Source organism: Schistocerca piceifrons, chromosome 1 (assembly GCF_021461385.2).
Source record: "Schistocerca piceifrons isolate TAMUIC-IGC-003096 chromosome 1, iqSchPice1.1, whole genome shotgun sequence".
Classification (NCBI taxonomy): Eukaryota; Metazoa; Arthropoda; class Insecta; order Orthoptera; family Acrididae; genus Schistocerca; species Schistocerca piceifrons.
In genome coordinates, this window is record NC_060138.1 from 329,907,388 (window position 1) to 329,933,718 (window position 26,331).

The 26,331-nt window shown below is 41.2% G+C and overlaps 1 protein-coding gene across 1 annotated transcript in view; it reads left to right on the forward strand.

The window, feature by feature from the left end:
* The first annotated feature begins 1,271 nt into the window (after positions 1-1,271).
* Positions 1,272-26,331, forward strand: part of LOC124804905 — a 67,250-nt gene continuing 42,190 nt past the window's right edge. Inside the window, exon 1 of the mRNA XM_047265284.1 lies at positions 1,272-1,304. The gene's annotated coding sequence lies outside the window, so the exon portion shown is untranslated. The remainder of the gene's footprint in view (positions 1,305-26,331) is intronic.

Genomic DNA, 26,331 nt, shown 5'->3' on the forward strand with positions numbered 1-26,331 from the left:
TTTATTCCTCTTCATAACTTTTTATGACTTGTTACTTATCAAAAAAGTTTTTAAAGTTTGTTATGTTCTGTCTACTCATACGCCCACTTGTGGCTCATCAGTTTCCAACTGTGACAACAGGTCAAACCCTTTTCCCACGTTGACAACAAAATTGTCTGAGAAAGTCCTATTCCTATTTCTTCTATGACCACTTGTCACATCCCACCTCTCTTTTCCCTTCTCCCCCCTTAACTTTCCAGATATTGTTTTTTCTTAGCTAGTACCGCTCTGAAGGCAGCAATCTTTTGTTCCTGTACCACTGTCTTCCTATCACTACAGCAAATTCTACACAACCAATGGGCCTTGTTTATTTCCTCAATTCCGACGCCATTACAGTCATCCACATGAAAGAAACTTCCACAGCCCTCACATCACACCGTGAAACGAAAGATCCCACGGCAAGTCATACACGTCTCACTCATTGCAAACATATTTTAGCTTTAGTCTAAATTAAACAAGAAATAACTTCCTAGACTTCTCAATTAATATATTAAATTTCGGATAAAGTTTAGGCTGAAGTTCGGATACTAATTCAAACCTTCAGGAGTAATAACAACGATTAAATGTATATTATGTACGTGACGAAACAAAAGTAAACAAGGAGCTGAGCCTATACTAGATGAACTTTCCACTTATTTCCGCACTTTTCACTTTGGCTCCTTACTAGAGAATCAAATGGATAACGTGTAATAATAAACTAACATCACAAACTGTACTTTACTGAAATAATCATGTAACTTACAGTATACGATAGTATAAACAAAACCTATTCCAAAATTAGCGCCTATAAAATGTATTCTTTTTCTGAAAAATACGCAGCTTAATGTTAAACCTTCCATTGTTAGCTCCTTTAAGTAGTTCTAAGTTCTAGGGGACTGATGACCATAGATGTTAAGTCCCATAGTGCTCAGAGCCCAATTGTTAGCTTACAATAGGTATTAATTTACTTATTTATGGCATAAAATTGCCATAAGTAATTGTTATTACACAATTAGAAACTTCTTTTTACGAGAGCTCTGAAGGAACAAGACTCATCCACCAAAGATGCTAGTAAGGACTGTAACACAGCGATCGATACTCGAGATGCGAGCAGTCGGGCAGAGCGTGTTTGAGTGGTCCGCGCCGTGTGCCAGTGGTCGATATATGAGAGCTGAGAGCCCTACTAGCAGATATCGATCGGCGGCTGCGTGCTCGGAGGCTGGGCTGCCTCTGTCCGCCAGTGCTACCGGGACGCTGCCAGGGCTCGCTGTGGCGCCGGTGCTCAGGTAAGCCCGCCCTTACACATAAACATCATACACGGCCGAGGCGACGCCATATTTGAAGCCGAATGGGAACTTAGCAGCGATCTTTTTCAACTTCTCGTTGAGTGAAACTAATCATCTAGTAGCGTGGAATCATGTATAATAACATTTGCAGCTGCTAATGGTGATTTTTCTTTATTTATTGTCCGCATGACGCGTTTCGGCAATCTTTATCCATATATATGCTCCACAAGCCACTGAACGCTGCATGGCAGAGGGTACCCTGTACCACTACTAGTCCAGAGCGAGGGAAAAACAACTTCTGCTGTATATGCCTCCGTACGAGCCTTTAATTTCTCGTATCTTCGTGGTTCTTACGCAAAACGCAAGTTGATGGCAGCAGAATCGATTTGCAGTCAGCAAGAGATCCCCGTTCTCTAAATTTTCTCAGTAGCGTCCCTCGAAAAGAACGTCTTCCCTCCAAGCGTTCCCGTATGTGTTCCCAAAGTATTCCGTATACTTGCATGCCATTCGAACCTACCAGTAACAAATCTAGCAGCACCCCCTTGGCATTGCTTCGATGTCTACCTTTAATCCGACATGGTGCGGATCCCAATACTGGATCAGTATTCAATAGTCGCACTAATGTCCTACATACGATCTCCTTTCGAGATGAACCACGCTTTCCTAAAATTCTCCCAATTAACCTAAGTCGACCATTCGCCTTCTCTACCACACTTCGCATATGCTCGTTCCATTTCATATCGCTTTGAAACGTCACGCCCTGGTGTTTAATCGGCGTGACTCCAGCAGCACACTACTAAAGCTGTGTTCAAACATTACGGATTTGTTTTTCCTACTCATCTGCTCTAACTTACATTTTTCTAAATTTAGAAGTAGCTGAAATTTATCAAACAAACTAGAAATTTTGTCCAAGTCATCTTGTATCCTCCTACAGTCACACAACTTCGACACCTTCCCGCACACCCCAGCATCATCAGGAAACAGCCGTAGAATGCTATCCACCCCGCTCGCCTGATCATTTGTGTGTAGAGAAAATAATAACCGTCCTATTACACTGCCCTGGAGCACTCACGACAATCTTATTTTAAGCATGATATTTGTGACGTGCGACCTGCTGTATTATTCTTTACTACAACATAAACACGTGCGTTTGTGTGATTACTGATGTATCTTACCGTGTAGATAATGGCGAAACTCTTTATAACTTTTACTTACAGCTATTACGTTTTTGACTTGAACGACTTTTCGCGTGTTTCAAGCTAGGGAGTTCCGTCTGACATATTTATGAAAGAGATGTAATAGGTCGTTGGCATTTACAGAGAAGGTAAACGATAGTAAGCGCCAATCATTTTAATACGTGATTCGAGGGCTTAATTTTCGTTGCTTTTGTGGGGAATTCCACACGTATGAGCTACAGTTTTATGTTCTAGCTTAATGCTTGTGTGTGTGTGTGTGTGTGAGTGTTTGTGTAAGTGTGCGTGTGTGTGCATGTCAGCATCTCTGATGGAAAATAGGACTGCCATGTTTCAACTCATAATGAGTTACGATTTTTGTTTCTGGGAAAAAGAGTAATTACCAGAACACTGAAGATGGTAAGACCATGTATAAGTGTAATAAGTAGACCGCCACTTCTTCCCGCCTTGTACTGGTTACCCGTCGCTGCCTTAGTATCTTCTTTTTCAAAGGAATTCTATACAAAAAATAAAGACCAGCCTAATTAGAGCTTACATAAACACACATCTCATATTTTATAGTTCAACACGTAATTTTACTCTGAACAAACCTGCGTATCCCTAATTGCCATAGAGAGGTGTACTTTGATAAAGGCGTTTGACCAGCGTTCCAGACGATCATGAAGATCCAGAAAATGCAATGCAGAAATATGGTAAACACAAAAGTTACGTACAAGAAACGTTAAAAGTGAAAACGCACATAAGGCTCGATATTCTAATTATTTCATCACGACGATACAGGGACAGAGGAAAATACAGAAACTTCGAAACACAACACATTTCAATGTCTAATACGGTGTAGGAAAATCGTTGACATTCAAAACTGCTCCCACTCCTCTCAAAATGGATAAATGCATGTCCCGTATGGGTTTCAAGGGAATCTTGTACCATCCTTCCTGCAAAACAGTAGCAAATTCAAGTAACGATAAGGGAGGTGAATATCAATCAGTCACACATCTCTCGAAAGCAGATCACAAAGGCTCAATATTATTGACGCCTGGTGACTGTTATGATCAGGAGAGATGTGACAATTCATCCCCGAGCTCATAAAACTAGTCCTGCACTATGCGAGCTCTGTGGACAGGGGCTCTGTCATCTCGGCCCACATCATCACCGTTGGGATGGGGTTGACCAGCCAAAAAGGTTATATTATCCTTAGCAGAGCCACCATAGAGCTCACAACAATGTTACTGTGTGCCCAAATCGTCACCTAACCCCCGCCATGTTTCAATCAATAAACATGGGCAGAATATGGAAACAATGTACAGCAAAACTCATCAGACCGACTGGCTTTCTTTCATTTCTCAATAGTCGGAGTATTATGGTTTCGGCATTTGCATCATTGATGAGTCGTTTTGAAATTCCATCTCGCCCTACCATTCCTGGTTATGGAACTTCCTTTGTGTGGTTACGTTGGTGACAGTGTTCGCGGGTGTGACATTCAGTTCCGCAGTGAATTCTGCAGCTGTCGTCCTCTTATTTTTCATTACAGTCCTCTTCAGTGAGCTTCTGTCACGATCACCAACACACACTATCATCCGCGTTGTGTATTAGTGGATGATGTTTCTCCTCTTCCCCTGCTTGCTGTATAATTCTTCGAATCGGTGCCTCTTGAAACTGCAAACGTTTCAGCTACCTTGTTTACAGAAGCGCCAACCATACGATCACCAACAGTCTGCCCACGTTCTAATTCACTTAGCTCCAACATAATGCGCTCTCAACTTCACAGAACACTTTTCTGAGCCGTTGATGTTTCCGATATTTGAAGCGTATTGAGGATATTGCACAGGTGCCGTACTTGGTTAAATGCGACGGCGCCACTTGCATGTTTGTCTAGCATCTGTATCTATCTTCAAGCACGCATTTCTCGCGGTGTTTCCATACTTTTGTCCAACCGCCATAAACTGGGCACGATTTATGATCAATAAAATACTTTTCAAAATGTGTTTCGATCAAAAAAGCATATGATTTTCCATAGTCTGTTGCATGTATCCAAATTCAGTGTTTGGTGTGCCCGACATTACACAATATGGCGGCCAGTGCTGTTTGTGCTGTCACTCAGAGCGCCGTAACGCATAGACAGCCTCTTTATGTTGGTTATGTACCTCTTTGCTCACCACTGCATTACTCGACAACATGAACCGTAGACCCGGCATTAGCGGCATCGAAGTCACATGACTAGATTCAGCCACGTTCAGCTTCAGAGGTATGCATGTTGGTACCACGTAATGCAAATACGAAAAGTGATCGCTCTTTCATACATATTGAAGTACTCAGTAGTAAAGCCGCTTTATAAAAAGGGAGAAAAGGATAATGTAGATAATTTTAGACCTATTTCTATGCCATCAGTGTTTGCAAAAGTTATTTAAATCGATTTGCTATCAAATGTACAGCTTGGCTTTAGAAATCGTTTAACAACTAAAAATGCCATATTCTCTTTTATCTGTGAGGTACTGGATGGGCTAAACAAAAAGCTTCGAACGCTTGGCGTATTTTTTGATGTAACTAAGACGTTTGATTGTGCTGATGACAAAATATTGCTCCAGAAGTTGGACCATTGCGGAATACGGGGAGTAGCTCACAATTGGTTCACCTCTTACTTTAGCAACAGGCAGCAAAAGGTTATTATTCACAATGTTGATAACGGCTGTGATGTGGGATCTGAGTGTGGTACTGTCAAATGGGGGATGCCCCAGGGATCAGTGTTGGGGCCACTCCTGTTCCTTATTTATATAAATGATATGCCCTCTAGTATTACAGGTAACTCTAAAAAAATTGTTTGCTGATGACACTAGCATGGTAGTAAAGGATGTTGTGTGCAACATTGGCTCGGTCTCAAATAGTGCTGTACATGACCTCAGTTCACCGCTTGTAGAAAATAAACTATCGTTAAACCACAGTTAAGACTCAGTTTTTACAGTTTCTAACACACAATTCAACAAAACCTGACGTTTTAATTTCACAGAACGGGGATATGATTAGTGAAACTGAACAGTTGAAATTTCTAGGTGCTCAGACTGATAGTAAGCTGTCGTGGAAAGCCCACATTCAGGATCTTGTTCAAAGACTTAATACTGCCATTCTTACTATTCGAACTGTATCAGAAGTGAGTGATACTTCGACACGAAAATTAGTCTACTTTGCTTATTTTCATTGGCTTATGTTGTATGGTATTATATTTTGGGGTAACTCTTCCCATTCTAAAAGGATATTTTTGGCTCAGAAACGGGCGGTTCGGGCAATAAGTGGTGTGAGTTCAAGAACCTCTTGTCGACCTCTGTTCACGAGTCTGGGTATTTTGACATTGGCCTCTCAATATGTATATTCCTTACTGTCGTTTCTTGTTACCAATATTAGTTTATTCCCAAGAATAAGCAGCTTTCACTCGGTTAATACTCGGCAGAAATCAAACCTGCATTTGGATCGGACTCTAGTGCAAAAAGGTGTGCAGTATACTGCTCCATTCATTTTCAATAAGCTGCCACTCGAATTCAAAAATCTTAGCAGTAATCCACGCGCTTTCAAATGGAAACTGAAGAGTTTCCTCATGGGTCACTCCTACTCTATCGAGGAGATCCTTGAAAAATTAAGCTGATTCTTATTGTATTGCTGATAACGTTTACTTAAACTTATGGACTGACTTTTTTCAGATTCATGAGCATTTATTTTTATCTGTTATTACTTTTATGTTGTAATTTCATGAACTGACACGTTCCATGACCTAGGAGATTTGCTCCTCAATTTGGTCCTACGGAACTTGACGTGTAAGTAAATAAAAAAAAAAAATAGACTCAAAAATGTAGGTAAGGAGATAGCGTGCGAGAAGTCTCGCCGAACTAAAGTACTGGGCAACATTTAATTCTTGTGCATGAAGGCGGTAACACGGATTTCGTTCCGGATTCATTTGTCATATACGTCTCACGAAACAACACCTTTAATTATCTGTTAGTAATGGACAACAACAAAATTCCAGGGTTACCTTGTACAAGTATGGTCATTTCTAATATACTCTACGTTACAATAAGTAAGAGAATAAACCACATTCCTGTATTTCGATAAAAAGAGAAATACAATTACAGTCGGCCGAGAATCACATACATTATGAACTAAGTCTGAGGACAATACAAGGCTCAACAATGAACTAAAACAAACAGAGCCTGTTAACATCCAACAAGTTTCCATTTCATAAAAACCATCATCTTTAAATTTAACGTTTTATATTAGAAGCATTGTTGTCGAATCATTAACGCTCATTGTTTTGTAGCGTCATTTGTTACCACAACACTATTTTACCTTGTCTATCTAGCCGTTTTCCTCGCAAAGCTACGTGGTAAATGAAGCTTCGGCACTGGCGCGTAATATCAGTGACTTCTTTCCACGAATTTACAGCTGAGTATGATCTGTAAATCTTAGGACGCATCGAAGACCTGTGTGAAGCGTTTCGTGTAAACCTCTTACACGTGGAAACGGCGTGACGGTCTTTAGTAGTATGTAGTGTCTTCTACGAAACTACGCAGCTCGCGCCTACACAGCAATGACAGTCAAGCCCCGGTGCCTAATGGGTTGCCGAATGCCGTGGCTGTAGGCGCAAAGCCTTGTGTTCGTTGTGAAGTAATCAAGTTCCACGATCCGTCCTAGTATGTTTTCTTGACAAAGTTTATCTTCGTGATATATCTTTACAAAATCTAATCTTAAGATAGAGTTCCACAGGCCATTTACATAACTGCATGACCACTAGATATCCAAAACCTTCTACACGATGTGATGAGATTGCCAACATTTACTTCCCGACGTACCCAGACTCTCTCCACTTTCAAGATTCCTTGCACACAACGGGCGCAAATCACATTAGGGGTACAATCATTACGCAGGAATTAACTGTTAATTGCAAAGGGCAGTTGTGGTGCAGGAGGCGCCCTCACACAGTGCCTTCAGAATACTATGTGTTCCACTCTTATATGTTTCAGGCTCACCATTCATTTGTCATTTTACCATTTTTCCCCAAAATCAGTATCCTTCATCAACTTTTGTCATGCAATATTTTACGATCTGAGAGGTAAAATTGTTATTGCACGCTTCAGTCCGGAATCGCGCTGCTGCTACTGTCGCAGGTTCGAATCCTGCCTCGGACATGGATGTGTGTGATCTCCTTAGATTAGTTGGGTTTAAGTAGTTCTAAGTTTAGGGGGACTGATGACCTCAGATGGTAAGTCCCATAGTGCTCAGAGCCATTTAAACAATTTTTTGCTATTCCACACGGTCCAGTCACGTTGATGTGACCAACTGTCGAACGCCTGAATAACGACCTTTTGCAGCGCGGGCATGTAGGGAGAGAGTCACCGAGGTACTAGAAGGTCCAGACAAGGATATGGAGTCATGCCGACTCCAGCGCCGTGACAAGCTGCCCTAGGTTTCATGGTTAATGATCCATGACACAAACAGCCGAAATGTGATGGTCCCACTGATTCTCGACCGGGTTTTAATAAGGGGGTTTGGGGTCTAAGAGAGTATGGTAAACTCATCCTGGTGCTTTTCGAACGACGCACGTACATTGAGAGTTGTGTGACACGTTCCATTCTCGTTCTGGTAGATGCCATCGTGCCGAGGAGAAACAAACTGCATGTGGGGATGGACATGATTCCCAAGGATATAATCATACTTGTTTTGATTCATTGTGCCTTCGAGAATGACAGAATGACAAGATCACCCATTATTTCCGCACTATGACAACGACAGCACTGTTTTTGCGTCCCTCCCCCCCTACCCCCGCCCCGCGTCACCCCCTTCTTCCTCCCTCATCCCACCCGACAAGCTTTGTGTACTATCCACTGCTAGTGCTGCCCCTATGCCGCCCCTGCCGTGTGCACCTTGACGTGGAACGTATGCGATGGTCACACTAATATTGTAACCTCCCAACAGTAAAAAAAAAAAATTATGTATCATTCACATTCAGCGTAACCTCCCAACCGTTTATAATTCAGTAACCTCACAATAATAAAATGCGACTAATCTCTCAATAAAATTGTGGCTCACTTATAACCTTTTAATAATTGACTGTGAATTTAAACTGGTAAATTTTGGACTTCAGCAGTGCTGCGTCATGGCCCTGAAAATTCATTCTGAATAAATTGAAAAATCTTACCTCAATGAAGTCGCCGGATAACGCATATATATCTGCTCCTATAAGATATTTTCTGGCACAGCCCTGTGCAATACTGGCCGATAGATTTCTCATTAATAAAAAGAAACAACTGATTTTCCTTTACAATAATCGGGATGACCGTGGATTGGAGAAATTATTAAATTCTTTAAATTGAGATGAATGATTGTCAAAAGTTAATTTTTATAAGAGAGATTATTTATAAGTGATTTTTTAAAAACATTTACATGGGACTTGATATAACAATAGTACATATGCGCGTGGCTGCTTTTACCTTATACTACATCGCTCAGTTACCGCCATCGCTCCCCAAGACCGGCCCAGCCAACTCGATACACCAGACTGCTCGCTACTACTTACTCCTACTGCAGTCAACACTGCTCTCTGGTCTGAGATTCTCTTATAGCTTACATATCGCAGGCAGTGTGTGAGCAATCCATCGAAATTACATCTGCTAGAGTGCGCTAGCAAAAACTTCCTTAGTCATGGACCTCTTACAATATGATTGGACCGTATGTATAAGGGGCGATCAAAAAGTTTCCAGTCGAAGACCACACTAACCTGTTGCCTGCATGTCGATGCTGATATACCCGCATCGGAGTCGCGCTTGGTTGTATACACACTGCAGCACCGTCCTCAAACGGAATATTTTTGATTGCCCCTTACGTGTTCGAAAACACAGAAGGCTACTTTCCTCCATTTCAATTTCCACAGCCACCGAGTGAGGCCAACTGAAGGATAAACATGATATTGAAAAATATTTCTCTATTTTTCAAGGTAGATGATCACCTCCAAAAATCCTCACATAATATTATCTATGTCTATAACATGTTCTATACTCTGGACTGATAGTACCTTTTTTGAAAACCGGTTGGAATAACCACCATATTACAACACACTTATTATTTTGGCCATAACGTCCTTGTTCTGTAGGAAAAATGGTTAAATTAGAGTTTGGGGTCTTTTTTTGCGCCTTAATAACGGAACATAGGCTTTGACATGTCTTACCATTTCACGTTAACTTAGTAAAATTTCTATTATGAAAAACTTCTTTGCTTTAGTCTTTTTGTACTAAAATTCATTGATTAGCGTTAAGACCTCTAAAGGTGCAGATCAGCTGCAGTATGCATGTTGTGTAGAGACTTTTTGTAGTTCCTTCTGAGTTCCATCCACATATTGGAAGGCTGCTCTGGCTCTTCATGCATCCCTAAGAGCAAGCGGATATCTTGGATGTAAAGCTGGAAACTATAGCAAATGTTGTGCCCAAAAGGCCGTAAGGCATTTCATTTTCAAATTTTCTTATGGTTTATCCTTGTTAATAGAGGACGGTGATAAGAAATGAGGTTTTAGTGAGCTGCTTTTTGGAGGAAGTTTATTTCAAAAGGAAAAGTACCTTGGATTTGAAACGGTGTATTGGGCAGCGCAAGGGTCATTAATTTGCGAGCCATATCCAAATAGAATCTTACGCAGGATTTAACAAGCAGTGGTTCGGTGCACTTACCGACTCGAGTGTGATATTTAAGCAGTCCTCTGCACCTATGAAGAGGAATCCATAACTACTGGATAAATGTCTTTCCACAGTAGCACGCATTGCTGCGAGGTGCGTAATGCGTGTACGAACGTGGCTAATGTTGGCGACACTGCTGGTGGTGGCGCTGTGGGCGCAAGTGGCGGTGCCAGTGGCGTTGTTCGGCACTAAGAAAAGCAAGTGGTACAAGCGCAAGAAAGTCTGGCGGCGCCGCGACGAGGAAGAGGAGCAAGAGGAGTACCCGGACCAGGACTACGGCGACGGCGCTAACGCGACCAGTGCTGCGCTCGCCACTGTGCGCCAGCTAGCGCAGGCGCAGCTGCAGGTGCGGGCGCCGCTGATGCTGGCCGGCGCCGGCGTCGCGGCGCTCTTACACGGAGTCGCCTGAAGGCAAGCTTCCTCCGTTCACTCGTCCCCTCCCACTTGAAGGACTCGGTGCATGAGCATGAGATAGATGCATAGCGTTCGGTTGACATTCCCACAAAGAACTGAAGGCGTAGTGTTTGTGGTGATGTTCGACACAACGGAAAAAATTATGTAGTGCCAATGGGTACTGACTGGTAGATTGACTGATTATGTTCTTTTGTTTTTGTATTTTTAAGACAAAATTACATCAGCATATCACAGCGTTTCGACTGGACAATGGTCACATTTTCAATAAAAATGGAAGAGACACAGAATCATTATAGAATCTATTAACCTGCCAATTAACTATCTGCATAAAGATAAAAAAGACTAAAGCGCTTACGATATTGTGAAACGCTCATTTGATTATGTTGCGAAGAATAAAAAATACAAAAGAAAATAATTCGACATAAACAGGAAAATAATGGGAGCTTTCTTTGGATGGACGCGACGGTAAAACTCATTTTTCTGAAACTTCCGATGCTGCAATTCATGAACCAACAGCTTTAGAAGTCCACAAAACCCTCATTTTAGAAGGAGAATCTACCAGATAAAAGCTTGCCCTTATAATGCGATATTTCATCACCACTATCGTCGTCATCAGCAGCAGAAAACTGAAATCCACCGCTGGACAGAAGCCCCATTTCAGACTGAAGGTTAACACCGACACCTGTTAACGACGAATTCATCCTTTCGATTAAGAATGATCATTTCGTTTTTTCTTTACTGGAAAGTTATTTATTAGGGTCTAGGCGACCTCGAGAGGACAACTGAGAAGACGTTTCAATAAAATAACAAGCGACATTGCTTCACAGGTCCCCAAAGTTGTCAATTCCAAGGCCTCATCACATGTTACTTACTCTTATTCTTCCGAAGCGGGAAGGAGCGCCTGGGCCCCGGCACCAATCCGCCCGGCGGACTTGTGTCGAGGTCCGGTGAACCGGCCAGTCTGTGGATGGTTTTTAGGTGGTTTTCCATCTGCCTCGGCGAATGCGGGCTGGTTCCCCTTATTCCGCCTCAGCTACAATATGTCGGCGACTGCTGCGCAAACAAGTTCTCCTCATACGCATACAACACCATTACTCTACCTCGCAAACAGAGGGGTTGCACTCATCTGGTGTGAGACGTTCCCTGGGGGGTCCACCGGGGGCCGAACCGTAGAATAACCCTGGGATCGGTGTGGGGCGGCGGAGGGGTGAAGTGGACTGCGGCAGTCGTCGTGGGGTTGTGGACCACTGCGGCTGCGGCACGGACGGAGCCTCTCCGTCGTTTCTAGGTCCCCGGTTAACATACAACATACAACATACTCTTACTCTACTCTTGCTCTCCTAGCCCCACGAACCACAGTCGCTTTGTCCTCGACAAGTTGCCTCTTCCATAGGGTTCCCTCCTTGCCATCTTTCCTCTTGCTCCATGTATCTAAAGATCGTTGGCCACCTGGTCTCTACACCTTATTTTCATTCTTCCTAAAGGTCATCATTCTTCGAGATTCTTTTTCACCCTTCTATCAACACTGATCGATCCCCTCTTCTATTGACATGGCCGCCCCATCTCATATCCTCGTCTTCGCTTTCGAAACAACGTCTGGTTCATTATGTACATCTCTGATCTCCCTGTTATTTCTTCGTCGCCATCCTCCTCCTTCAAAAATTGGTCCAGGCACCCTTCGAAGGATTTTTTCTCTTGAAAAGATTTTGGATGACAGTAATCTCTTGAGCGAATATGACGTTCTGGATTCGACGCTGACCATCGCATCTTTTTTTTATGCATTATTCACTTTTTGCTTTGGGTACACAATAAACGCGTCATTTTAGCAAAAAACAGCACGTCTTGATCCACGTCAAGACGAGCGGTGTCAGATATTTCTAAAGGAAAGGAGTGAATTGTGCATGGTGGCACTATTGTGTTTCAAACCCAAGTAGGCGTAAAAATATCCTCGAAAGAGTACTGAAAACTACGTTTAAGTTTGTCGTGATAATTTAAAAAAGCTAATATAGTTCAGCTGTAGGGGACTACGTTATTAGTTTCATGATTACATGTAATTTTATGAACTTGTCCAATAGCCTCAGGAAATAATTTCTTTCCAACGTTTCCTCTCCTACTGCAGGAGTCATTAGTAACTATTTTGATTGCAGTTTCCGTCCATAGGCTTGGGTTTCAGGAGGAACTACAATTTATCCACTGCTTTGGTTTCTCGAGGATTTCTAAGTTCAGCCTCTCTAAGAGCACCACTCGTCGAAGTTTCTCGCACTGCCGTCTGGGTTGTTGCAGATGATGGTGAAGACACCGCGGACATTTCTGAGTTCACGAGACGACCGAACACATAGGTTGTCTACATACCTCTCCCATACAACGCCCTCTTTTTAACTTGGGTCACAGGGGTACACTGCGACTCCCAGACAGTGTGGTGTAACTCACAGCAACTGTAGAGATGCGTGTTTCGATACTCCAGCTCTTGGTCTTATTATGTAATGGATGTGTGCAATCTTCTCAGACACACTCTAAGACAAAAAAATGAAGCACCCACGAAGGAATTATCTGAATGTGACAGAAATAGGTAGATGTGATGTACATATACAGGTAAACAAAAGATTACGATTTCAGAAAAAAAATTGGTTGATCTTTTCAAGAGAAAGAGCTTCAGGAATTGAGCAAGTCAGTAACGCGTTCGTCCACACCTGGTCCTTATTCGATTTTACATTTATTGATAGTCTGTTGGATGTCCTCCTGTGGGATATCGTGCCAAATTCTGTCCAACTGGGACATTAGATCGTCGAAATCCCGACATGGTTGGAGAACCCTTCCCATAATCGTATAACGCTCCAAACTCTCTCAGTTGGGGAGCGATCCGGTGGCCCCACTGGCCAAGGTAGGGTTTGGCAAGCACGAAGAAAAGCAGCAGAAACTCTCGCCGCACGCGGGCTGGCACTATCTCGCTGAAATATAAGCCTAGGGTGGTTTCCATGAAGGACCACAAGATGGGACATAGAATATCGTCGACGTGACAACCAAAGAGGTCCTGCTATGAAAAGAAATGGCAACCCAGGCCATCACTCCTGGTTGTCGGTCCATATGTAGGACGTCAGTCAGCTTGGTATCCCATCGCTTCCGAGGCACAGCCAGACACGCCTTCGTCTTGGAATCTCATCGAATGAAGTAGTTCTTCATTGATGAGTTACGCTTAGAACTGAGCACTGATGACCAGCGAAGCGGTGTCTGGGCAGCGGTGGGATACTAAACTCACTGTCGCCCGTCTTCCGGTCCGATAATCCCTTCGGTTGTCATCCGCGTCACCCTTGCTGAACAGTGGTACGTCAACGACATTCTACGTTCAGTTTTGTTGTTCGTCATGGCAGGCTATCCTAGGCTTAAATTTCAGCAAGATAACGTACACCTGCACGCGGCGAGAGTTTCTTCTGCTTGTGTTCGAGCCTGCCAAACCCTACCTTGGCCAGCAAGGTCACCGGATCTCTCCCCAACCGAGAAAGTTTGGAGCGTTATAGCATATATAGAGCTCTGCAGCCAGCTCGGGATTTCGACGATCTAACGCGCCAGTTCGACTGAATTTGGCACGATATTCCACAGGAGTACCTCCAACAAACTCTATCAGTAAATGTCATATCGAATAAGTGCTTGCATAAGGGCCAGACGCGGACTAACGAGTGTAATCCCAAAGGAAATCGAAACACTGGTCACCTTTTAAAAAGATAGCGTGAATAGTTCTGAGGTATAACAGGACAATAGGCCAAACATTGATGTCAGTTGTGATGGTGATGTGTAGAGCTCGTACATTTTGTATTGGAAGAACAAGGCGTCCAACTAGGTGGCCACCAAAAGCACAGCCAAACGTTAATGCTCAGTTCCTAATGCTGTATTTTCTTCAACCAATACATAGTGGCTCTTTTGATCGATGATGTCATCACTATGAAATGTCGCTTCAACACTTGAGAATTCCTTCAAAACACTTTATCATTCGTTTTCTAGATACAATGTCCGTCTAAAGTCTTTCGAGACTGATTTCATTTCTGGTGTTTATGCGACTTCAGCGCTGTAACTATTGTGGCAGCTTGAACTAACAGATGTAAACAACAGCTGTGCATTCGACCAGTCTACAGGGAGCAGGCAGTGTTAAGTAGTGGACGTGCGGCCGTAGTGTGTCAACGTTGTAGTGACACAAATCGCAATGGAGCAACATCTCTGAACCTGTGTCCAAGATATTATCAAGAATGTTTTGAAAAAAGTTTATGCAAAGTCTGTCTTGCATATCTTGGCTCCGAACAAAAACAACGGCAAGTGGACACCTCCAACGACGAGATCGAAATGCAAAAGGCGGACAGTTATTTTCTGTGACAAATGATCGCTGATGACGAGACTTGGTGTTATTAATGCGAACCTCCGACAAAACGAAAATGCAGAAAAATTCACATGACCGAACAACTCTTTGACGACATTACCGACATTCAAGTCAATGTGATACTCGAATTGAACAACATCCCAAACAGACTCTTTTGACAGTTTCCCGTGCTTGTATGAACGTTTTGTGTGTTGTACTCAAGTACAGAGGTGGGACTACTAGAAAACCTTAAGCATTCAAGTCACCATCTTGACGTTCCGTTATTTTTGTTTGATTGTTAATCTAGTATCTAAACTTTTTGCACTGACGAGGTATGTCTTCGATAACACATCGGATGATGCTGCTTATGTACGACGGAGCCTCTTTTGTATCATTGTCTAGCAATATCTCAGCAACATAAACAAAATAAACAGAACAAGGAGATTCTATTTAATACTAAACTATCCTTTACTGAACAATATCGTGCAAGGTAAGCGACATGAGCACTATTCAGTGACAATATAGAATATTTTGAAGAATGAGGTAATCCATGATGGTGAAGGTTTATACGGATGCTAGCACTCAGTCGCATGAAGGTCGTTGACATACACCGTTTGGTTCATTCTTTATTCAGGAACAACCTGCAGTAGTCTGACCCTACAGTAACTAGCTACCCTGTCTACAATGAAACTACGAACATATTCGTTAACATTCAGAAGAAAGGAAGAAAATTTATAGTTCAACGTACCATCAACGACAAGATCATTAGAGACAGAAAGTAAGGAAGGATGGGAGAAGAATGGATAAATAAGGCGGCTACAGCCGACATTTGACATTCGCCGTAATCAATTTTGAGATACAAAGAAAACTTAAATCTGGATACCAGTTGGGATTTCAACTCCATTCTCCAGAACGTGAGTCCAGTAACTCCACCTCACTCAGTAAATCACTCCAGGTGTCAGGAAAAATAAACATATCCACAGTTTCTCTCACGCCTTTACAGTAGTTCTTTGTGGGTTACCGAGTTGGTCATTAGATTCAGTCAAAGCGTAATCCCTTCCGTATTACGTATTTTCCGTCATACTAGACGTATGACTTAATACGTATAGACGCAATACACTCATTGTATTAGATATTATAAAATTTTTCGTAGCTGAATTTTTGTTTCAATATGTACTCCCATTGTGGTCAGTCTAGTTGCTAGTAAGAGTAGAGAGTAGTGTGTGATTAATGCCATTATATTATCTGCGACTGTCATATGTTATGAATAATATTAACAGTCTCTATAGTATCGTTGGTCTGTATTCCATGCCACATTCGCTGTTCAGTGTCCTTCGTAGCACAGCATGCACTAGCGTGTGAGAAGTATTGGTTTGTAACTAATGTTGTAAGCCATATATATGTTTCCTACAGTACTGGAACATGTACACCTTAGAAAGTACGTAATTAGAATATATAACTGATAAAATAACAGTACATTTGCCTTTAATTTGCTTGAACATCTACGTAAAATTTCCTGTATATTTCATTAATCAGTAACATATTTTTCAATGATATTTGCTTCCATTTCATTTAACAAATTCTTAATCAATGAAAATTACTTCATATCATCTGTCTAAATCAGAATATAGTTATGAAAATACACTTACTACGAACTTTTACAGAAACATTGAATGTAACGTCTATGCAGTTACACTTAATCATTTGGGACTTTCTCATACGAATTGTTTTGTTTGACTTTCTCTTCAATGAATAATTTGTTGCTTGTATTTTTCTTTCATTGTTTCTTTTTGGAGAAGGGAAACACGTATCTCCATTTTTAAAAATGACGAAAGAAGGATTTTTATTAAATTAAGTCAAGGATAAACAATTGCATTAATACAATAAATTTTTCTATTATATTTTTTGTCATTGTTTTCAAATTAGTGCACTTATCAATTTATTTATTCCATTATGTGTATTTTAATATTTTCTAAGGAAATGATCTAGCTGATTTTATGAAACATTACATATTTCTGCTTCATTTGTGTCACTGATGAAAAACATTTCGTTTTTTTTTTTTGTTTTTTTTTGTTTGTTTTGTTTTCCGTACAAAGGGTAGATTGACATTTGTTGTCGAAATATATAGTTCCCTCCTTATAAATGGATACAGTACAACGTGTATCAAAAAGAGTCATCCGATTTTTAAAAAATCATAACTATTATGTCATTTGAGATATGCACGTGAACAATGAAATGTTGGAAAGAGCAAAATCTCGAGTTTTACATGGTTTCCGATAGGCAGCAGCAGTGTGCGCCCATTTCAGTTCTAGTAAAAATTGTGTCGGGACAACAGACTGCGTTTTATGTTCTACGTTTTGCGCAGTGCGGGTCAGTAACAATGGTTCAGCGTGACTTTCGTACTAGGTGTGACGTGGAGCCTCAGTGACAAGGCAACATTCAATTTAAATGGAAGGGTGAACCGTCATAAAGTGAGAATATGGGGTACGGAACAACCACATGAAGTTGTACAACATGAGACGGGCTCTCTAAAGTTTGATGTGTTTTGTGCAGTTTCACGGGAAAAGGTGTATGGTCAATTTTTCTTTGTCGAGAACGCTGTTACAGGAAGCACATATCTCGATATGCTTGAGAACTTTCTTTTCCTACAGTTGGAGACTGACTCGAATGACTTCATTTACCAACAGGATGAAGAACCGCCACACTGGCATCTGGAAGTGCGGGAATTTTTAAATCAAAGGATTACTGAACGATGGATTGGTCGCACTGCACCAAACGATTCAGCCATACACTACTGGCCGTCAAGGTCACCAGACCTGACTCTATGTGATTATTTCTTGTGTGGGTTTATAACAGGCTCCAATTATGTGTCCCCATTACCAACAACAGTGAAAGAACTGAGATTTGAATACCGCAGTGACATATGCCGTGCATCTCAAGGGGGCCTATTGAACACCTATGAAAAGGTATGAAAAAGAAAGTTTTTGAGTTTCCTGTTCATCAAAAAAACAAAATTCATTGCATATATTTATTAGTTTCAGGGATATAGACGTACCAAACCGGATGATTCTTTTTGATATACCCTGTATATTCACAACTTACATCTAAATCTACATATATACTCCGCTAGCCACCAAGCGGAGTGTGGCGGAGGGCACAATTCGCGCCAAAGTCATATTTCCTCCCCCCTCTGTTCCACTCACGGATCGTGCGAGGGAAAAGCGACTGTCTGAACGCCTCAGTACGAGCTCTTATTTCCTTTATCTTTGAATCGTGATCATTGCACGATTTGAAAGTTGGTGGTAATAATATATACTATACATCCTTAAGTAATTTCTCTAATAATGGATGGCATTTCACATTTCAATCTGTACATATCACCTTACTGCATCAAAACTACTCGTTAGGAATAGATAGTTGAACTATAATGTTGACCGTAGTAGATACAGTGCCTACAACGTCTAAACATTTAAGGAGATTCTATTTATTTCTGGAATAGACTTGAAAAAGAAGGACAAACAGGGAAAAGAGGATAAATGAAGATGAATTTTAAAAAACTTCAAAGAAATAAACTGGAATGCAGTTGATGAAAGAATGTAACAGTATGAATGACAAAATTGGATTATAATATTTTCTTCATAGATATATATCCCCACATTAATAAAAGAGAATAGAACACATGATGTAAGAGTGTTTGGAGAAAATGTATAAAATTAATCAAGTTCAAGATGCCTGAATTTCTGAAAATAACAGGGTACATGTTAATGATGAAACTTAGGAATAGCTCAAAATCTTTCTCATATAAAACTTATTTATCGATTTCTAAACCAAACAATGACTTTATAATATTTGAAAATAATGTTTTTATTTGATTATAGATGGACACTGAAACAAATTATGTATTATTATTTTTTATAAATTTATATCTAGAATTCACCAGTTCATGTAGCGTTTAAGTCATGATTCCGTTTGTAGGAATACAGTGATGTGTAGGGGAAATGATTTAAATTCATTCTAAATTATTCAGGCAGTTTGTTGGATATGAAGTTGAATTCAACAAATGATCGAAAATATTAATATTTATGTCATACACGTTCCACATTTCACTGCTTGTAAAATCTGTAAATTTCTGTTTTAAAAACAAATTCGCATTTCCTTATATGTCAACAATATCAAATAGCTCTATCATGTGCAGCTAATTCCATCTGAAGTGACTGGCTAAAATTTAAGGTGGAAACCAAAGCATAATAGGCTAGTATAGTTATCTGATATGGGCAGGAAAACGTTATAGCACAGCAATGTAAATATTATCCTGAATTGTTGAGCATCTTATTCGCGTCAATCTTGTTGATATATCCATTATCAAGCTCATTACATATTTTGTTTATTATTTATTTCATTTATTTATTTAGCCTGATCTGATTAGGACCATCATGTCCTCTCTTACTTCAGACCAGGATTTCACGCATACAGTACGCTTTTTACATCATAGTAACCTAATAACAATTTTAGTACGACAAATGTATTGAAGTGATTTGAATGTCTGTATCGACAATGTAAGCAATACTGACTGTGAACTAATATATTTAATACTGGCAATACGTGTACTGCTGCTCCTGCTGATCAATTAATAGTAATAATAATAACAATAATAATAATGATAGTAATGGCAATAATAACAATAATGGTAGTGGCAGATTTAAAAAATCATAGACATACAAAATAGATGTTTTCTGATATAGTGATTTCCGGGAAAAAGAAATTTAAGGAGCCTGCACCAGCTAAGAATACTGGGGATAAATAACGTATGTGATAAGTAAACAGCGAAAGAATAATTCAGGAAACTTTCCATGTGGTTTTCTCAACTGATGCTTCAAAATGAGTAGAAAAAAAACACAAATTTTGATGTTTCCATGATTTGAACACCTTGTCGAAAATATGCGTCCAACATCTTAAGCAATGTACTACATTGTAGGTTGTTGACATCATTCGAAGCTCTTCTTGGAGAATTTGAGAACTGAGAAGTATATACATATATTGCATGCAAGTCAGATTTTCATCTACATCATAACCCTTAACCATGTTACATACTTCACCAACACTTCTGAGTAATTACCGCAGATGAGGTAGAGATTCGACATAATTAGAATCAATTTCGCGACATATTCCTCGTAAAACTAACAGGAATTCCACAGCAACTCCATCAGTCTTCGGCCTTTGAATTCCTCTTCATCATAGAATTGTTTATTTCGATGTCATTTCACTCGAAAACTTCTACATTTCATTCAACCAAAAAAGGGTTACACTTCTGACCAGTTGCAAGTTAGCTTATGCCTAAAGCTCCTGACTTATCGATGAGTTAATTTTTTTATTGGCGAACCGATCTTCCAGATCGATAATTTTAGACGTATACTCCAAGAAAGGACTGCGACTGATTATTAAATTTGATCTTAAAAGAATCGAAATCTTGAATTATTTGTAATTGATAACAACTCTTTCAGTCATATTTAATATCCACAGCACTACCTGAGTGCCGGTAGCCTAACTAAGTAACACCTTCTAGTTGGTACATGTAGGCCTATTAGTCTGCCAGAAATTGGCTGGTGCCTTCAAGAAGACATTATGTTATCAAAGCTGCCAAAGCTACTGCCTCACAATGGATAAGAAATTGGTCTAAATATGGTTGTCACCAAAAGCGATTTGGGTTGTTTCAAGTTCAGTTTTTTAAGAGCGGTGCACGTGAAATGTGTCGCATTCGAAAGGAGCGGGATGCGGTTCCAGGTCCGACCAGACAGAGTTACGAGATCCATTATGTCTGTAAATATGCGAGTGGACTTCAGAAAGTGAGTTAGACATTATTATGGAGCGCCATGCCTAAGAAGTAATTATGAATGTGACGTCAAGAAGAGTTACATGAAGTGGAACGTAACAAAAATTACAGTACGTACATGTTTGACCAGTCATTTGGTGTACTAGCAACATGTTAGCAAATTCTTGTAGGGTAAATCAAATCGCTTTTAGAGTGGGCTTCCCATATGGTACAATTTCAGTTCGACAGGTTCGCTCCTTCGACAGTAATGTATTTGTGGAACGAGCAGACAGAAGAGGGTCTTACGCGGCGAAGAGAGGGTATTGGCCTATGCACATGGACCACAGCATGCAAGGAACTCCATCTTTCCTGTACGGCCGCAGCTGACCCGACAGTTGGTTTCGTTCGGCTCTGGGGCACTTCAAAGAATGTTAATTTGTCTACGTCGACTGTCTGTTGTCGCTTATTACTGGTTACACGAACTATACAGGTGACACGGGCACCACTGCATCAAATACCAGTGGGCAGAATCACGAACGCCACATGTCACACTGAGCATGTCAGCTACGAAGTTGGAGTGCTGACGGAGAACTACTAATGATTTACAATAAGTCACTCTTCAAACAAACTGGATGCCTGAGTGATTGACGATGCTGTAGTGACTGCAAGCTTATAGCTTATATTAGTGAGAGGCAAAGCCGATAAACGTTAAATATTCTGTTAGGCTATCTTTGGATTTCACACGCCATCTCGACTGAAACATATTGATGTTAAACTGAACAATAACATGTTCATCAACAAGATTTTGGATCTCAAGGATCGTTAAAAAATCTCACATGCATTATGTCATTGGTAGAATTCTCAGCCGCATACGGCAAGAATTTCATCAGACTTCCCTACCATCCCGCCCTAAAGGTAATTTTATTTCCGCCGCAAAAGCCGACATCGAAGTTCCACTAACCGCAGATAACGCGGCCTGCTCTAGGAGGCGCTCGCAACCCGTCAGAATGACGTTTTACAAATTTGGAGACAAGTTCCTCACACCAAGACAACAACAAAAATGTTCAGTAGACGTCAGCTCTATAATGCATATTTAAGAGCCATGAGCACGTGTTCAGTAGAAGAAATGTGTTTCACTGTAGCGAAGATGAACAAGTGCTCGTAACTCTTAAGTTAAACATTTTATAACCTATGTTTACTGGACCTTTTTTGTGTTTTGATTGAAGGAACCTGTACACAATTTTTTTTAAAGACATTCTGAAACGCGCTGCATCGGCGGTGCAAGGGCATTTCGGATTGTCAGGCAATGAGTAACATGAGCCTGAACCGATCGAGGAAACCTGCTGTTGCTGTGAACTCGAATACGTACTGGACTGACATACTGGAAGATTTTGCAGTTGCGTACGGCAGCTTGGCTCTGGATACCTGAATATTCTGGTTAAACGATCGTCTTCAGTTTTGGGCTCTACTGAACTTTGACTCGGAGTGGATAGCTTACGGCTAGTTCACTTGTTGTAATGTGACTGTTATTTCAGTGTGTGAAAAATCGGAGTATTCGTCGAGTGCAATGTCGAACACCTCAATGGTTCGCTGGCTTCGCTGACCTAGACATTTACCTGACGTATCGTCCATCGAAGATGTCTGAGATATGGTTGGTCGACAACTTCTAGAGCGAAGTCCTGCGACAACCATTGCTGATGCTTTGAGAGTCTGTGTACGTACGATGCGGAGGGAATTTTCATGGGGTCATACCGAGGCTCTTTTTGAATGTCTACCTTGGTTCTGATTGAAGAGTTCGAGGAATTCACCACATACTGAATTATCAAAGCTGTTGTCAGATCAGTAAATTTATCATTCAGTTATTCTCAAATATGTAATCTGTGGTACTTTAGTGAGGTATACCCTTCTTACTGTTGCTAATTTCACAAAAATTAACGTATATCGAAAGGCTGTTCGTCTATATCATCAGTGCTAATGTAATGTATACACCAGGTAGGATAAAAATCGTTTACCACTTTCTATAGCACCGTACTCTTTAACACTGATATTCCCGTGCTGTTAAGCTTAGGCTGTCTTGAACTAAATATGGAGTTCAGATCGTCCGATTAAAATTAATTCAAACTACTGTGCCAGTTTATTCTTATTCAAAGGAGGTCACAGTCTGATTCAGTTTTGACTCTGCTACAAGGTAATTTTTTACTGAGTGATGATTTCTCTGCCTCCTAGAGCAGGGGCGGCCACGATTTCGTCTCGCGGGCGTGGCCGGACGTGAGTGTCGATGTGCTCGGCCTCGCTTCACATTTACCCCGTCGCCACGCCACGCTGTCTGAGCGCGAGGAGGCGGAGGAAGGGAAAACAGCAAACGCGCCTTATTTAAATGGCAAGTGCAGCCACATTGCATAGTACTTGTTTTTATATTTCACATTTCTTCATAACATAGGTCGCAAACAAAACGAATTTTCGGTATTACTTCGGCGCTCTGGAAACATAATTTTTAACTGATACAAACTGTCGGCATACGGACAGACGCAGACAGAGTTCCGCACTCAAGTTGCCACGTAATCGTGACTTGTTTAGTTACATAGCCGAAAAAAGGTTTTTCGCGCAAATATGTCGATCGAAATATTGCAGCACTTTTGCAACCCCATTATGAAGGCTTGGAAAGTGTACTTTAAGTATGCAATACGGACGTCGGGGACGGTTTTAACGTAACAAGAGCTGTTATTAAAACTAGAATTACCTTGAAGGTCTGTCGGTTACATCTGCACAGGCACAATGGCACTGTCAACTGAAACAGCAAACGGTCTCGAAAACAGCCCGGAGACAGATATAAGATTGACAGTGTCCTCAAAACCTTTATCAACTTATCGTTGAAATTCTTTCAAGGCTACAATGAATTCCTCAAAGCTCGCGTTTTCTGTAACGTCGCTGAGCTTATGGAAATGGACTGTGTTTGTCAGAATGTGTCCCTCCTACTACGTGATTTTCTTCTTAAATGCATCCCCATCAAACTAGAAAGAAGTTACCTTGCAATGTCTTACTGTGGCCAGTGTGCAGCCAATTCCACTTAAAATGGGAAGTCTACACTCCCTTCCGGATGTTCTGATTTTCGTTCTTGCACTCCTTTGTCTTTCACAAATTCGACAATAGCGAGTTTTAAATCGAAAAATCGTTAATCCCCTTCGACTTAACCATCGTACTTTGCAGTAGTATATGAAGTATCCATACTCTTCGTTCATTTCCACTGGAAACTGTTGCAACTGACAATGGAATAATGCGTGAGACTTCACAAATTTTACTATTCGTACCATGAATGTCTTCATGTGAACCAGGCCTATAAATTTATCACAAAGTGCTTTTTGATGTACAGAACAACGAATTTCATCTGTAGGTATTTGTAATTTTTTGCTCGTTAATTGTCAACCAAATCTTTATAGTCTTTCTGCGTGATATAATAATTTCGTTTCATAGCAAATATGTAGTGTCTGTCAAGCATGCGAATTACGGATTCTCATCCCTCTCTTCTGTCATTCTCATTCATTTTAAAGGACTGCGAAGTGCAAACAGATATTGGAGCAGTGAACGCCCTTCACACCATGAAGAAATAGCGAAGGCTAAATAGCGCTGACAGTACGCTTCTGCCGAATTCAGAGAGTTGCACCGACCGAGAAATGACGCACCGCAATGCTAAGTGAAACATCGTGCTGTTCCGTGTATTTCCGAGAAAAACCGAGCAAAGCCGATTGAGAGGCCGAGCCTTGGCCCGCTTCTGACCCGCACACGCTGCTGCAAACATGATGTCTGGCACGCCATGGCAGGCCCTGTAATAGGAAGTTTCTCCTATGTATGCGTTCCTAGCCCCTTTAAAGATATTATTAAGTTCTAGTATTAGATGGACATCACTGTGTTTTTCCCCTTTCTTCGTAGAAAGGTCAAAAGAATGGTTAAAATGGCTCTGAGTACTATGGGACTTAAATTCTGACGTCATCAGTCCCGTAGAACTTAGAACTACTTAAACCTAACTAACCTAAGGACATCACACACATCCATGCCCGAGGCAGGATTCGAACCTGCGACCGTAGTGGTCGCGCGGTTCCAGACTGTAGCGCCTAGAACCGCTCGGCCACCTCGGCCGGCTAGAAAGCTCTATAATGGGACTTAACGAATGTTTGAACAGCTAATTATAAGAATCTTTAACTGTCGATCATTTTCCTGTTTCGTCCACGAGCTGGTACGTATACATCTGCAGCTCTCGCCCAATCTAAAACGCAGTACACACTAGTCGCCGAAAGCCTCTTCCCTTGTACAACGTATGCCTCAGCAACCAGACAAACCCAATCACAGCAGGCAAATTTACAGTCGAAATTATTACGAAATCAATTACGTTTTTAGTTTCCCTTCATGCATATGCACAACGATGGACAGATATCTGCTTCGGAGACGACATGAAGCTACGTAAGCCAGGAGGCAGGCAGATATAAAATTCAGCGGACACACCAGTGCCGCCATATTCACCAGTTTGACCCAAGCTACAGATCGGAGGGACAGCTACAGAGGCAGCACCATCCTTATAAAAATGGTATAGAATTTTCGCCTATACAACTAAGCCTTCAAAACATTGCAGTAGAGGCTTGTGGGTCCACACTGTGCGAACGAGGGATTGCTATGTAAGTCTCTTATCGATTTATGGTGCTCCTAACGAGTACACAATGAGACAACAAATAAGACAACTAATCGACGCTGTCGACCACCCAAAGGTAATAATCGGGGTCATGAATGCCTATTACCCACATGGGACTTAAATGATGAAAACAGAGTTGGAAGGGGAATCCGAGGCGAAATGGAGGCGGACGGGTTAGTTGTACTAAACGACGGGACACCAACGAGTATTAAAAGATCTAGTCAACGACGCAGCGATGTAGTCGTCAGTTTCGCATCGGCTAATTTTGCACTAAAAGTTAGCGGGGAAGTGCTAAAAGAGCACCTCGAATCTGATCAACTACCAATGTTCATAAAATGTCAGAATAAACTCAGTACAAGGGTACAGATATTTCTGTAATATAAACGGAATATAGGAAAAGTAAAGAGGGAAGAATATGTGGAAGTGCTGACAGAGAATCTGAAAGACTTTAAGCAAAGTGGGGATGTCTGAGTTGGCTATGTCAGTCTAGTATAAACTCAGTCCCACAAAACACTGCTAGGCCATCTCCGCTCTGATGAGACGAAGAATCTGAGGCGACTGCCAAGTAGATGAGAGAGGCGACAAGACAAGGAAGGAAATATTTTCAATTTAAATCGCACCCAGACAAGAACGGAGGGTCTATACAAAAGTAAAAAGATGGAAAGCTGGCGGAACTTGTGTAATAGTCACTAACTTCATAATCTCCCGTGACTATCTTTTGGAATAACATCAAGAGGGTAAGGCGAATTGATACAGCCATGGGAAAGCGCAGGCAACATCTAAAAACCTTTTGGAAAACGTTTTATTCAGTCTTACCCCAGACGCAGAACAGGAAAAAAGAGCACATGTTAAACAGTCAGGTGGAAAACTCACTAAATG